Here is a 9,221-nt window from a genome sequence, read left to right on the forward strand (position 1 = left end):
TTTACAGCACAGAAACAGGCCATTCAGCCCAACAGGCCCAAGCCTCGTCCCACCTTGACTCCTGCCACAAGCATGCTGACCTTTCAAGTTGTCCATATAAGACGGCACCCAGCGCTGCAGTTTCTGTAATACAGGCCTGGCCAAAGACGTCCCCCTTAATATCAGGGAACATACTGGCCAGACCAGTAAAAATCAGAAAGTGGAGTTGCACTGACAGTGAGTGAGAGGGATTCGCACACGCACAGTAGAATTAAAGCCCTTCTTTAGAGAACAAACTGTATTTCCAACAGCACCTTCAACACATTAAACATCCCAAGGTGCGCACACAAGTTGTTGTTGACACACCAAAGGTAATTTTATCTGTTCAAATGATCCGTAAGACACCTGATGTGGCCCAGCTGATTTGCAATTAGTTCAAACCCAGGAACAGAGGGAGTGACAGAGTTTGATTAATCTTCAACAGTTATTCCATGACACGATTAGTTGCGAGCTAACTTTGCCTGCATTCGCTTACATTACATAATATAGACTCATGCTCACAGATAATTATGTCCCCAGGGACCAGAACGTCGTCTTCTTCTGGAGGCCGTCACCTTGAAGCTTGCCACCGGCTTCTCCAGTCCAACAACAGCAATTTCACTTCACTTCTTTGGGCCTTTGTCAAGCTACTCGATTATGATCACTCCCACTGGCTTATTTATTGCTCCCAGACCATAAACTGAGACATCTGGTGTCTGTTCTTCTTTCTTTATCTTGCTTTTTAACCATCCTCAAGGTCCCTTTGCTCGCTATTTATCAGCAATGTACTTGTTACAATCGCTTGGCGCCATTACAATTGCTACTCGCATCCTTTTTTTTGCAGGCACATACATTTTAATTGGTATTTGTATTTGACCTTTTCCCACAGAGTTCATTTTTTCCCGAAACTTACTTTTAGATAGCATAACACAATGATTTGTAATAAATATATACATATAGAAAAAGACCTGCATTTCCATAGCACCTTTCCAACCTCAGGACGTCCCAAAGCGCTTTACAGCCAGTGATGTACTTCTGAGGTGTAGTCACTGTTGTAATGTAGGAAAAGTGGCAACCAGTCTGCACACAGCAAGCTCCCACAAACAGCAACCAGATAATGTCCAGATCATCTGTTTTGGGTGATATTGCTTGAGGGATGAATGTTGGCCATTCATCCCCGGCTTTGTAAGAATAAAGAACTTGCGTTTACATTGTGCTTTTCTGGACCTCAGGATGTCCCAAAGGGACTTCACAGCCAAGAAGTACTTTTTGAAGTGTAGTCACTGTTGTACTGTACCAGCATCGAAGCTTTTACCACGCTCGATCAGCTCCAATGGACGGGCCACATCGTCCGCATGCCCGATATGAGACTCCCAAAACAAGCGCTCTACTCGGAGCTCCGGCACGGCAAGCGAGCCCCAAGTGGGCAGAGGAAACGTTTCAAGGACACCCTCAAAGCCTCCTTGAAAAAGTGTAACATCCCCACCGACACCTGGGAATCCCTGGCCCAGGACTGCACAAAGTGGAGGAGAAGCATCCGGGAAGGCGCCGAACACCTCGAGTCTCTTCGCCGAGAGCAAGCGGAAGCCAAGCGCAAACAGCGCAAGTCAACCCAAGCACCCCACCCACCCGCCCCTTCAACCACCGTCTGCCCCACCTGTGACAGAGACTGTAGGTCCCGCATTGGACTCATCAGTCACCTGCGAACTCATTTTTAATGTGGAAGCAAGTCATCCTCGGTTCCGAGGGACTGCCTAAGAAGAGCAGGGAAACACTGCGGCCAATTTGCACACAATAAGTTCCCATAAACTTGAGATAAATGACCTGTTATAGTGACATTAGTTGAGGGATAAGTGTTGACCAGAACACAAGGATAACTTCCCTGCTCTACTCCAAAATACACCCACCTGAGGGGGCAGACGGGGCCTCAGTTTAACATTTCATCTGAAAGAAGGCACCTCCGACAGTGCAGCACTCCCTCAGCACTGCACTGGAGTGTCAGCGTAGATTTTTGTGTTCAAGTCTCTGGAGTGGGACTTGAACCCACAACCTTCTGACTCAGAGGCAAGAGTGCTGCCCACTGAGCCACTGGCTTACACCATAAACAGTTCAAGATACAGATATAGGATGATAGATAGAGACGGGGGTGAGAGATAGATATAGTATACAACAGCTCGACTTCTTGTTACAATAGCAAGTCCCTTATCTGCCTTCTTTGGCTGGGATGCAGTCTTCAGTCCTTCTCTAGTAGACATCCCTTTTATACAGCAGTTGTTTTCACTCTCGTTAAAACTCTTATTTCCATTAAAACTTTGCTGCCCACGTCCTAACCTGGACCAAGTCTCACTCACCCATCGCTGACCTACATTGGCTCACGGTCTACCAACGACTCCATTTTTAAAAATTCTCCTCCTCGTGTTCGAATCCCTCCACGGCCTCGGCCCTCCCTATCTCTGTAACCTCCTCCAGCCCGACAAACCTCCGAGATCTCTGTGACTCCCTTCATCCCATCATTGGTGGCGTAGCATCAGCTATCCAGGCTCCCAGCGATGGAATTTCCCCCCTAAACCTCTCCACCTCTCTCCTCCTTAAAACCGATCTCTTTGACCCAAGCTTTTAGTCACCTCTCCTAATATTTCCTTCTTTGGCTTGTGTCATTTTTTTGTCTAATAACACTCCTGTGAAGCACCTTGGAATGTTTTCCACATTCAAGCTTCTATATAAATGCAATTTGTTGTTCATTCATGGTTTCCATCTATTTGTGGCCATTCCATTCCATCCATCTAGTTCTTGTTGTTTTACATGATGTGACCCTCGCAACTCCAGATACAACCTCAAAGCAGGCGAGCTCTTTAAGCCTTTAAAAGCTCTGCTTAAATCAGTTGTCTACGTGACTTTGAGAGTGTTATGTCACCATCGAGTCAAGTCTTCCAATTATACATGGCAGACTGTAACAACAGCCCACTGATAATCAACATTTTATCACATTTTATTCAATCTTGTACAATCAGCAATTCCTAGCCCAACATCAACACCTAACTTATATAATCAGCAGTTTGGGAGATCTAAAAGGAGCTTTACAGAGAGGGTACTTGGAGAGGGTGCAGAGAAGATTTACTAGAATGGTACCAAGGATGAGGGACTTCAGTTATGTGGAGAGATGAGGGAAGCTGGGATTGTTCTCCTTAGAGCAGAGAAGGTTTAAGGGGAGATTTAATAGAGGTGTTCAAAATTATGAAGCGTTTTGACAGAGTAAATAAGGAAAAACTGTTTCCACTGGCAGGTAGGTCGGAAACCAGAGGACACAGATTTAAGGTAACGGGCAAAAGAACCAGAGTGGAAATGAGGAGAAATTGTTTTACACAGCGAGTTATGATGATCTGGAATGCACTGCCTGAAAGGAAGCAGATTCAATAGTAACTGTCAAAAAGGAATTGGATATATACTTGAATAAGAAAAATTTGCAGGGCTATGGGGCAAGAGTGGCGAGTGATATTTAGAGAGCTCTTTCAAAGACAGACAGACTTACATTTATACAGCATTCTTTCACTACCTCAGAACATCAAAGTGTTTTACAGCCAATGAAGTACAAAGAGCCGACACATGCACGATGGGCCAAATGGCCTCCTTCTGTGCTGTAAGATTCTATACTCTAAGTCTAATACTGTACTCAAATATTAGACCCAACCATAAGGAGCACAAGGTATCTTTACATTGCAGCATTGCCATCAACTCCCAACACATAGGTCCAAGTCCAGTGGATATTCGTCCAATCGCAGTGGAGATCCAGTTTTTCCTGAGTCTCCAAATCTGCCAGGAGCTCCCTGGTTGGCCTCATTTATGCAAAGTGTCAGCGTACGGTTCAGTATCAGATGTCCAGTTGGCGCTGCCTGTTGCTTATGCACAGGGCGGAAAAACTCAGAGCCGGAAGAATATGTGCGGTAGATTTGCATTTCAGAAGTTAGCTCCAATTTATTGTGTATTCTTTAACAAGAGAGATGCCCATAGGTTGTACGCTGCGACATGTAACTCACCTGCTGACCCATCAAAACCTCACCACAATCTACAGGGTTGTAAGTCAGACTCGTCTGATGGGTGCAGCTGCAACAATACTCAAGAATCTCAAACATCATCCAGGACAGAGCAGTCTGCATGTTTGGCATCCCTGCCACTGGACTCGGTGTCCATCCTGCCACCACTAACACACTGTGGCTGCGGTATGCATTATCGCTAGGCTGTACCGCAGCAACTGATCAAGCTTACTTCAGAATTACCTCAGCCCCACGACATCCACCACCAAGAACATAATGAAACGCCATCACCTCCAAGTCACACATCGTCCCTTGGACACATACCTCCGTTTCTCCTTCGTCAGAGTCAAAATCTATGAATTCCCTACCTAACAACGTAATGGGTGCATCACCACCTCAAAGACTTCAAGGCGGTGTCGAAATCTCGACTGCGAGGTCGAAATCTCGACTCTGAGTAAGACTCTAACACACAAGCAGTACCGTCAGATTGTTAGTTTATTTTACTTGCACACAAGGGGAGAGTGCCTAGTCAAGGGCTAGGCTAGCAACTCTGAAAATCATCAGTAATCGCAGCATATTTATACACTTAAGTAAACAAGTTCCATAGAAATCACATGTAATGGTTCCTTAATAGTACAGCTTCCTCAGCAATGTTATTATCTAATTAACCCCTTTAACAGTGTTATCCAATCAACACTTGTCTTTGCCTAGTACTGTAACAGCTACCATCTCCTTATATATAGGGACTAGCCTTTTCTCGTTCCTTACTCATTTCAGTGTCTGGTTTCGGTGATCACATCCTCATTGTGGTTATACTGCTGATGGCTTGTTTGGTATTAGCTGCTGAAGTAAGCTCTAATTCTAAGTTGACCAAATATAATATCCCAGCAAGCCTTGCAATCTATAGTTGCCCCTTTTTCTATATTTCCACAGCGGCCCACCAACACCTTCTCAGGACAACTAGGGAAGGGCAATAAATGCAGTCTTGCCAGTGTCACCCACGTCCTGAGAACAAATAAAAGGCAAAAGAGCCAGCTACTCATCAGTGCGCAGGCAAGTCTAGTAGCAGTATATCATTGATACCCAAGGGGTTTACTATGCCTAAGAACATAAGAATTAGGAGCAGGAGTAAGCCATACAGCCCCTCGAGCCTGCTCCGCCATTCAATAAGATCATGGCTGATCTTCGACCTCAACTCCACTTTCCCGCCCGACCTCCATATTCCCCTAGAGTCCAAAAATCTATCTATTTCAGCCTTGAATATAATCAACGATTCAACACCCACAGCCCTTTGGGATAGAGAATTCCCAAGATAAAAGGTGGCATTTCTGACAGTGCAGCACTCCCTCAGCACTGCACTGGAGTGTCAGCCTCGACTTTGTGCTCAAGTCTCTAGAGTGGAACTTGAACCCACAACCTTCTGACTTAGGGGTGAAGGTGCTACTCACTGAGGCACAATTGACAATCGTGCCCTAAAAATGTCAGAACATTTTCCCCACTCATTTTTGTTTTCAAAAACCAATTTTGTTCCTCCTGGCTTCTTGTTAATGTTATAGCTATGGGTGTCACAGTATTATGTGCCCATTATGCAGGCATGAGCTAGACAGAGAGTCAGCAGCCTATTGAGCTTGGCTCAGTGGCAGCACGCTTGACTCGAGTCAGAAGATTGTAGGTTCAAACCCCAGTCTAGGACTTGCACACACAATCGAGACTGACCCTTCAGTGCAGTATTGAGGGAATACAGCAGAGTCAGAAGTGCCGTATTTCAGATGAGACATAAACAGAGGTTCCGTCTGTCTGCTAAAGCTTGTGTAAAAGAGCCCACTATTTAAAGAGCATGGGAGTTTTCCCAGTGTATATCCCACTACCAACAGTAAAACAGATTAACTGGTCATTTATCACTTCGCTGTTTGTAAATTGAAGCTGCGTTTGCCTACAACAGTGAATTTGTTGGTTGTGAAACTCCTTGGGGCATCCAGAGGACATGGAAAGCACTGTTTAAATGCCAGTTCTTTTGATGTGACCACAAAGGCACTCAAATTCAAATTCAAATCGCTTTATTGGCATGATAAGGTACATCTTATGTTGCCAAAGCATCAAAATACATTTATGGTTGAACACAAACGCAGTTCTATTCATACAGTGTATAAACAGGTATATCCCGGAGTGTATAAATATACATTCGCATTGTTTATATATACTCTTTTCTTAGTTTACTGGTTGTCCCTCTGTTCATGGCAAGCTGTAACATAGTGTGCCGCCAGTGTTACACAGCTTCTCTCCTCCCCCAGTAGGAATGGGAGTTTTTGGTTGTCATTCAGATTTCTGAATTCAGGGCATATTTGTGAGAATTTTTGGTAGAAATTCTCCCTGATGCCCTGATATTATTCTGTCATAGCACGCGCACACACACACACACAAGGTGCTGGCAGATAGCAGTCCCACTCTTGACCTCAGGGACAGAGTCAGTTAGTTGTAGCACTGCTACCAACCGTCCCGCCTGAGATTAGCACTGGTTTAGCATTAAGGTGTTAGCATTGTGACTAACACCCACTTGAACAAGGTACTAAAGTGTGACTGCCTTACCCCTCGGCACCTGCAAGGAGTTAATGACTTCTAGAAGAGGAGAAAGAAAGACTTGCATTTCTATAGCGCCTTTCATGTCCCAAAGCGCTTTACAGCCAACTTTTTGAAATGTAGTCACCGTTGTAATGTAGAAAAACACAGCAGTCAATTTGCAGCAATGTGATAATGGCCAGATAATGTCTTTAGTGATGTTGTATTGAGGGACACAGGGATAATTCCCCTGCTCTTTGTTGGAACAGTGCCTCGGCATCTTTTACGTCCACCTGAGAGCAGACGGGCCTCGGTTTAATGTCTCATCCGAAAGATGGCACCTCCGACAGTGCAGCGCTGCACTGGAGTGTCAGCCTAGATTTTTGTGCTCAAGTCCCTGGAGTGGGACTTGAACCCTCAACCTTCTGACTCTGGAGGCGAGTGTGCAACCCACAGCTGACACGGGGTAAAATTGGGATTTAAAAGAGTAAATGTGCAACTTGTTTTAAAAAAAGTTCCAAATGCACCTAATTACATTTTAAAATATAAACCATATGCTTTATTCATCTCAAGAATTTGTCTCCCTCTATTTCAGTTAAAAGTAACAAACTTTGGCCAATGACTGCAGCAGCCTCTCACCTTTCACTGCTCAGCGATCTTTCCTCGTGAATGTAGATTGAAAATGCCGACAGAGCCCTCAGTCACCTGATTCCCGACTCAGAAACCCCACCCACCTCTTAAAGAGACCATCACCACTTCACCAGCATCCAAGCCAAAGCCTCCTTCTATCTGCTCACCTCCCGCTTTCTAGTTTTAACAGGTTTTACATCTGATTGTATTTCATTTAACATTAATATATATTCGAAGGATAACCAAAGCAAAACACTGCTGGCAGTTCTGATACAAGGTCATTGACAGGTCCCAGGTGCAAAAAAAGTAATCAAAAAGGCTAATAGAATATTGGCCTTTATCTCAAAAGGGTTGGAATTCAAAAGTGAGGAAGTGGTGCTTGAGTGGCACAGAGCTTTGGTCAGACCCCAGTTGGAGTACGCCGTTCAGTTTTGGGTACCAAACCTCGGGATATATACAAAAGCAAAATACAGCGGCTGCTGGAAATCTGAAATAAAAACCCAAAATGCTGGAAATACTCAGCAGGTCAGGCGGCATCTGCGGAGAGAGAAACAGTCGAGAGGTCATCGACCTGAAACGTTAACTCTGTTTCTATCTCCGCAGATGCTGCCTGACCTGCTGAGTAGTCCCAGCATTTTCTGATTTTATTTTGTACTGTAATGATGGTCACTTACTTTTTCAAAATGGATTGCGGCAATCTGTTCCCTACGATTCCCTCCCCCTCACCCCTTGTCTGCTAAAGTGTGAACAACATAGCACCAGATGTCGCCTGATATCTTGCCCAAGTGGACATTCTTCAAGTCTAAGCTGAGGCAATGAAGACTGGTGGCATATTTCACCGAGGAGTTTTGACCACACCCAAAACAAGAACCTTCATTGATTTTTCCCACCCACAGTCTGTTTTCATTCCTGTTCTCCCCCCGCCAGCCCCTATTTTTCTATCTCTTCTGTCTCATGTAGGTGCAGTAGTCTTCCATCATATGGGCACTGCTCATGTATGAGCCGGGATAGCAAGTATGACTGGCTATCCAACCATGGATAGCATCACATTTAACCTATTATTACCCTCATCCAACATCCGTGCATGCGTTTTCCAACAGGGAATGCTGGATAGCAATCAGGAATGGGAACAAAGCAGTTTCTAGTATAAGAAAGCCATTCCGCCTACTGTACCTGCGCGAGCTATTACATTTGTCAGATGCAATGTGTCTTTCGCAAATCTGTACTGGCTGCCCTTAATTAACCCAAAACCAAAATACTGCGGATGCTGTTCTTATCTGAAATAAGAACAGAAAATGCTGGACACAGTCAGCAGGTCAGGCCGCATCTGTGGAGAGAGAAACGGAGTTTAACGTTTCAGGTCTGATATAAAAACAGAAAGTGCTGGAAACACTCAGTAGGTCAGGCACTGACCCGAAACGTTAGCTCTGTTTCCCTCTCCACAGATGCTGCCTTAATTAACCCACGTGTTTCAAAGTGAAGATTAGTTTTACCCTGTGTGACAGCCTGTGGAAACCTATCGACTATGGTAACAGATTCGGCCGTGACGCCAAATGGTAATCAATGTCTCATTTATTAATAGTTAAATCAAACATGTAAAATTATCAAAAAATTAGAAGACACTTGCAGAAGTCGCAATCAGTTTGGCGGTGTGGTCGCTTTAAATTCTCTGACAGCTAGGGGGCAGTCTTCTGATAGTTGGGTGTTCTTCAAACAGCTGGATGATCTTCGCTGATACCTCTGCCCTGAGCCTCCTCCTGGCAGGAACCTCACACCATATGCGGGGTTGTTATTCACAAGACCCTTATAGATTAATAACTTGTTTTCCAAAGAATTTAAGATGGTCAGCTTGTTTAACCTTATTCGTCTACCCACAAGGCTTTTTGCAAGGTTGTTTTTCAAGGTGGTCAGTTTGTCTGACCGCACTTGTCTAGCTATCTCGTCATTGTCCTGATGTTATCACTATCTTTGGAGTATTGTTGCGCT

The 9,221-nt window shown here is 44.6% G+C and overlaps 1 protein-coding gene across 5 annotated transcripts in view; it reads right to left on the reverse strand.

Annotated features, from left to right (window-relative positions):
- LOC147105115 (uncharacterized) overlaps positions 1-8,555 on the reverse strand; it is a 104,784-nt gene extending 96,229 nt beyond the window's left edge. The window contains exon 1 of one of the 5 annotated variants that reach the window (XM_086011197.1): positions 8,409-8,555. The gene's annotated coding sequence lies outside the window, so the exon portion shown is untranslated. The other 4 variants (XM_086011196.1, XM_086011195.1, XM_086011199.1 and 1 more) reach the window with 4 other exon arrangements.
- Positions 8,556-9,221: the final 666 nt, after the last annotated feature.

This window comes from Somniosus microcephalus, chromosome 18, assembly GCF_052327205.1.
Source record: "Somniosus microcephalus isolate GS21.2 chromosome 18, FLI_Smic_1.0, whole genome shotgun sequence".
Taxonomy (NCBI): domain Eukaryota; kingdom Metazoa; phylum Chordata; class Chondrichthyes; order Squaliformes; family Somniosidae; genus Somniosus; species Somniosus microcephalus.